Source organism: Phodopus roborovskii, unplaced genomic scaffold (genome assembly GCF_943737965.1).
Source record: "Phodopus roborovskii unplaced genomic scaffold, PHOROB, whole genome shotgun sequence".
Taxonomy (NCBI): Eukaryota; Metazoa; Chordata; class Mammalia; order Rodentia; family Cricetidae; genus Phodopus; species Phodopus roborovskii.
Genome location: NW_026126407.1, coordinates 61098636 through 61105393, shown reverse-complemented (window position 1 = coordinate 61105393; position 6758 = coordinate 61098636). Strand labels below are relative to the sequence as shown.

Sequence of the window (6758 nt, the reverse complement as noted above, 5' to 3'; positions counted from 1 at the left end):
AGAGAGAGAGAGAGAGAGAGAGAGAGAGAGAGAGAGAGAGAGAGAAGGATGGGAGGAAGCCAGGGCCCTTGTAAAAGAGATAATAGAGAAAATGATCAGGTGGTACTGTTAGTGGCTACAGCTGAGGATGTGTCCTGTCAGAACTCCAAGGACAGACCAGCTTGAATACTAAGACAAACCTGTGCCATTATCTCATAGTTCAAAAATTCCTAAACAAAACAATTTTATCAATACCTGTGTTTACTTTATCACAACTATTTAAATGTTATTGATGGCTGAACAATGTAATAAGTCTTAACTTATAATTTTTCTCTTTATGTCCAACTCTGTCTCCCTGAGGCTACTACTTATTTTTCCTTATGCTTAAATTGCTGTTTTTTTTAAATCAGCAAATCAACCCAAAGACTTTTCCATTTCTCTAAAACATCTTTTTTTGTTTAATATATATATATATATATATATATATATATATATATATATAACGTGTTTTATATTGAATTGATAGTTTGAATGATTTCTGAGCTACTAGGTGAGATCCATCTGGTATTAAAAGCCATTTTATGCTAGGGACATAATCCTTGTCAGCTATTCTAGGTTTATTTCCACTTGTTGTTCCCATGTCTAATGTTCTGTCTCTATTTCATTGGTTACACTTTTCAGATTGTTATTCATAGTCTCTCATTGCTTCCTGAGAAAGAAGTCATAAAGTGTTTCTAAAAAGTCTTTGCATACCTGAAAAATTAAGTATATAGATTATTGATGTTTTAACTAGGCATAGAATTGTAGTTTAGAAATAAAATTCTTTCTGTTTCAAAGATATCAGCTGCCCACCACTGTCTTCTTGTATTGTTATTAATACATTTAGAGCATTTGCTCCTGGAGTACAATCGAAGTGAGGGAGGAGTGAACAAAGGAGACAAAACCATGATGGAGAAACCCAGTAGCCAAGCTACTGAGAGGTCACTGACTCCAGTCTAACAAAGAGGAATTTGCATAAGACTGAATGGACTCCCTTAATGGTGTAACTGGGACAATCTATGAGGCCCCTGGCAGTGAGTTCAATGTACAAACTGACTTAGTGGAGCCCATTCTATATGGGAGATACCTTGCTCAGCCTAGACACAGGAGTGTGGGGGTAGAGAAATGCCTTGGTCCTGCCTCAATGAGATGATGAGACAAAGATTAGTAGACTTCCTATGGGAGGCCTTACCCTCTCCAAGGAGCAGATGGGAAGTGGGTTGGGGCAGTGAGTGGGAGGAGTGGGAAGAGAGAAGGGAAGGAGGGAGTGGGAACTGGGATTGGAATGTAAAAAAGAAATTAATAAAAATGTTAAAAAAAAAAAAAAAAAGACCTCTTCCTCTTTCTCTCGGACCAGGAGGCCTCAGTGGTGAGAAGTGCAGCTATGGCCAAGATTAAGGCTCGGGACCTGCGCAGCAAGAAGAAGGAGGAGCTACTAAAACAACTAGACCATCTGAAGGTGGAGCTGTCCCTGCCAAGGTGACAGGCAGAGCCGCGTCCAAACTCTCTAAGATAGGAGTCGTCCGCAAATCCATTGCCCGTGTGCTCACCATAATTAACCAGACTCAAAAAGAAAACCTCAGGAAATTCTACAAGGGTAAGAAGTACAAGCCTCTGGACCTTCGACTCAAGAAGACTAGAGCCATGCGCCGGCGGCTCACCAAGCATGAGGAGAAGCTGAAGACCAAGAAGCAGCAGAGGAAAGAGAGGCTGTACCCGCTTCGCAAATATGTGGTCAATGCCTGATGCGAAGGTTTATAATAAAGCGCAAGGCTGGATGGAAAAAAAAAATGTTAAAAAGAAATCTAGAGCGGTTGTGACTGCTGTGTGAATGACCCCCTTTCTTCTTAATCTTGTGAGTTGGATATCTGCATCTTTTATCATTAAATTGGGAATTTTGAAATTTTTACATTAGGAAAAGTGTGCTGTATTTTCATACTCCTCATGTGTTTTTATGCCTTTCATTGATTGTTTTTGTTCCTTTGCCCCAAGAATTTGAAAAACTTAAATGTTTTTACCAACTGGAGATGCATATATACATTTAAACATTAATTTTTTAACATATGAATTTAAGGATACCACATGTTGCTTTGATATGCATCTATACAGCAAGTTGATTATTATAGGTGAATAATTTAGTGTATCTCTAGATTATTCACCCTCTATTACTGTGAAAAGTTTCTCTGTGGACCTAAATTGCCCCATTCCTACCTTTCAAATCTACCTCCCACAACTGCCATTTTACTCTTGATTTTAATGTGTTGGAGCATTTTTTTTTCCCTTTTGTATTGTCTTATTTCACTTATCATGGTGTCTTCTATATTATCTCAAGTAACAGGATCTTCTTTAAGGATGAATACAAACAGTATGCTATTATGTAGGGAGTAGCCCCCCCCCATTACTAAAAGGGGAAAACCACTCTTTTAATTATTATATTGGCCATTGGAATTTTCTGGATTTAATATTTATGAGTTGTATATTTCTAAAGATTTAGCTATTCTTTCATACATTGTAAAGACATATTGTTGTTATTGCAGTTCTTTGTGATGCTTTAATAACGTCTGATGCTTTTGTTTTGTCCAGTTTCATTTCTGCTTTTATTTACAAAAATCTTTTCTCTCCTCTCTCTCTCTCTTTCTCCCTCTGTCTGTTGCCCTCTCTCTTTTCCTCTTTCTACTTCTCTCTCCCTTTTCTTTCTCCTCTCTCCTGCTGCTCCTATTTCTGGAGGTCCATTTCCTCCTTCCTCTTTCCCTTTTCTATGATCCCTTTCTCAAAACACACACACACACACACACACACACACACACACACACACACACACACAAATAACAAAAACAAACAAACAAACAAAAAACCCTATGCTTGAACCCTGTCACATGGCATCTTTCTCTTGAGCACCATTTCTCTTAAATTACAACGGTATGAACATCAATCAATTCTAAGATAATGTGCAAAACTGGAAACAAAACCAGTAACAATGTATATTGTTTATTTTGACATTGATAAGTAAATATTGAAATGATCAATAAAAATTCATTAAAGGGTGTGAATGTAGCTCAGATGGAAGATTAATTGCATAATATGCATGAATCCCTGTGTTCAACAACTCAGCAAAATATAAGCCAGGTGTGGAGATGCACACCTGTAATCCCAGCACTCGGGTGGGGTTCAGAAGCTCAATGTCATCATTGGCTTCATGACAAATCTAAAATTAAAAAATAAAAGAGAAACTGTGTTTAAATTATTTCTTTGAGAGAAAAGCTGAGTTAGTTCATGTCTGTTTTGCATTATATGAATTTCTCACATATCTATATCAACCCCATTTAACACTCCCCTTTAAGAAAAAAATAATTAAAAATGCATTATGAGCAAGCCAAGCTGCTATGCTGAGAAAAAATACATAGGGAAATAGCTATAGTAATAATCTCTACAGAAGAAGATATTAGACAGCAGAATTCATTTGCAAAATAAGCTATTAGCTAAACATCAGGAATGTAGCATTGTCTATGATAACCTGCTCTGATTCTACAATGGCTCTTTACTGCCTACCAATCTATTCATGTGGATATTGAAGATGTTTGGGCCTAGCCTCTTCCTACTTTTCTAGTGCAGTATCACAAACCTCTATTTGTAGTCTGTGTTTTCACCAAATCATTCTACATGTTACACATACCTTGGGTTGTTCCAAATACACCCCTGGCTTAGCAATCAAGATCCTGCCATTCCATCCCAAGATAAAATATCATTTTATTGTGTCTAGTCTGCATATTGAAGAACTCCTCATTTCCAGATACTCTATCCTGAATAAGATTGCATTTAACTCCACAGGAGTGCTTTGAAGCTCAAGTTGTAGAGGGCAAAGAAACATAGTGAACAAAAAGAGAGTGCTCTGAGCAACAGCAGTGGCAGCAACAATAATACATTCAGACACCAAGAGTATTGGTTCTCAAAGAGTGGGACTATGATTTGTTCTATTTTATCATAAAGATACACATTCCAATCTCCTGACATCTTTATTATGGTTTCTCACCTGTACTTTTATTCACTCTATCCCAGGGGAGCTAGAAAATAGTTATAAAAATAAAAAAGACTTCCCTTAATTTCCTTGAGAGAAAATCACATGCAAGGAGCAGAGTTTCTATAAATGTGAATGTCATGCATTGTAACATTACATGGCCCTGCGCTGCCTGTAGCTATATGGGCATCTGGCCCAGTTGAAGGACTTCAACTACTATCCCCATGGCACTCAAACAAAATTTGTTAACTAACTGAGCTCCTGCCAACCTGAGAACAGGTATTTTGCTATTCTGATTCCATTGGGTTATTTCAATTGACTTGTTAAAAAAACCTAAAGAGGAAGAATAATACTGTTTTGTCTTCTCAGAGGTGGCAACAATCTCAGGCAGCAAGAATGAAACAGGCAGATATAAAACTAGGGTGGAAATAATGGAGGATATGAAATAGAAGTGCTCTTTAATGTGTAGTGCTTGTTTTCTCCTGGGACAATGGAAGCATTTGAAGACTTAAAGAAGGAAGGCTGTATAACTAAATTAGAATTATAGAAAAAAAGATTCAGGATGGGTATGCACTAAAGTGTAAAGTAGGAACAGATGGGTTGAGACTAGGAAAGGGAAACAAGTTAGATATTAATAGATACATATCTTTGCCTGTCCAGTAGAGGGAAATGGAGATTGAGAGATAATGTCTAGAAATGCTAAAGGAGATTCTTTAGGTGACTCTACTAACCCTTCTATTCCATCCCAACTCCAGCCTAGCTATCGCCTTTCCCTCCAGAATGCTATCACCTCTTAACCCTTACTACATCCCATAGTCCTTACCATATTTAACAATCATTGGCTAGCTATCTGCCACATTTCACCTACCCTGCTTCTTAGTTACTAGAAATTTGATTCACTTCTAGTTATCCTCACTGATTCTGCTGAGAGTTATTCATAAATGAATAAATTTAGAAATTCAGTTGATCTTTGTAGGCTGGTGAAATTAATGAAAACTGAAAAGAGCTAGAACAACTGATTATTACTGTGTAACAAACCAGTTTCAAAACTGTGTGACGTAATAATTTATTATTGATCACAAATATGTGATAAATAAGCAGTCCTGCTGATCTGGACCAAACAAGGCCTACAAGGGTTTCACACACTTTTATGACTATTGTTGCCTGGTAGTTGGGCATCCTGACCAAGCTAGAACTGTTTGTTATCAGCTTAAGTGATAAGTACTCTTGAACTATTCATCTATTGTAATCCTGGTGGTGAGTTGAGGAGAGTTAACAGAATAATGAAGTCACTTGAGTGCTATACTCAGAATTGAAAGAATGTTGTTCTGTATTCTACTGGCTAAAGCAAGTTATAAAATCAGCCCTCATTTAAAAGATAGGTGCATATAATCCACTATTGGACAGAACAGAATCATCCTGAGACACAGTTGCTACTGCACAGAGAGGACCAAGGTATGATTGACCAACCCCCAAACTGGACAGCACAATCTCTAGGCCATAGGGCCCCTGGGCAGGACCCAGTTCCCTCCCACTTGCATCTCAGGCACACTAGTTGATCAGCATGCAAGCCTCCTCCAGTCAGGCTGTACCACCACATCTGACACAATAATCTACAAACACCACTCCACCCACAAACCAACTCATCCCCATAGACCTCAATAACTCCCTGAGGCAAGACAGTGACTATCCAGAGCAAACCAAGAGCAACTCCCTCAGACTTGGACATGATTGCAATGATTGATCCCAGAGAGGATCCATGAGACACAGACACCAAAGGCAAGGATTGGGCCAAGAGCCTGAACCAATTAGAGGAAGAGATGGGTAGGTACCAATGCAAGAATATATTCAATAATCTAAAGAGCAATAGGAAAATACCAATATCTAGTCATCTTACAACAGGAACACCTGAATGTCCTAAACCAGAAGCAAATGAAAATGACCTTTACAATGGTATGAAGATGATAGAGAACTTTAAAGAGGAAATGAAAAATTTCCTTACAGAAATAGAGGAAAGAACAAATATTGGAAGAAATTAATAAATCTCCTAAGAAAGCCAAGAAACCAGGGGGTAGAGGGAGAATCAAAGCAGTGGAGCAAACTATTCAAACAGTTCAAGACTTGAAAATTGAAATAGAGGCAATAAAGAAAACACAAACAAAAAGAATGGAATGCTGAAATAAAAAATCTGGGTAAAAGATCAGGAACTATAGATGCAAGTATAACCAACAGAATACAATAGATAAAAGACAGACTCTCAAGAGTTGAAGATATGATAGAGGAAATAGAATCACCAACCAAAGAAAATGTTAAATCTAGTAAAATGTCAACACTGTCATCCAGGAAACCTGGTATACCATGAAAAGACCACACCTAAGAATAATAGGGATAGAAAAAGGAGAAGAACTCCAGCACAGAAAATATATTCAACAAAATGATAGAAGAAAACTTCTCCAATATTAAAAAGGATATGCCTATGAAAGTACAAGAAGCTTACAGAACATCAAATAGACAGAAAGAAAAAAAAAATCTCCTAAGCATACAAAATAAAGAAAGAATATTAAGAGATGCAAAGGGAAAGTAGGATTTAAAGACAGACCTATCAGAATTGCACCCAACTTCTCAATGGAAACTCTGAAAGCAAGAAAGTCCTGGATAGATGTTCTATAGACACTAAGAGACCATGGAAGCTGTCAATCACTATAGATGGAGAAAACAAGATATT

The 6758-nt window shown here is 37.5% G+C and overlaps 1 pseudogene; it reads left to right on the top strand.

The window, feature by feature from the left end:
• Positions 1-1398: 1398 nt before the first annotated feature.
• LOC127219820 (60S ribosomal protein L35-like) lies at positions 1399-1778 on the top strand (annotated as a pseudogene).
• The last annotated feature ends 4980 nt before the right edge of the window (positions 1779-6758 follow it).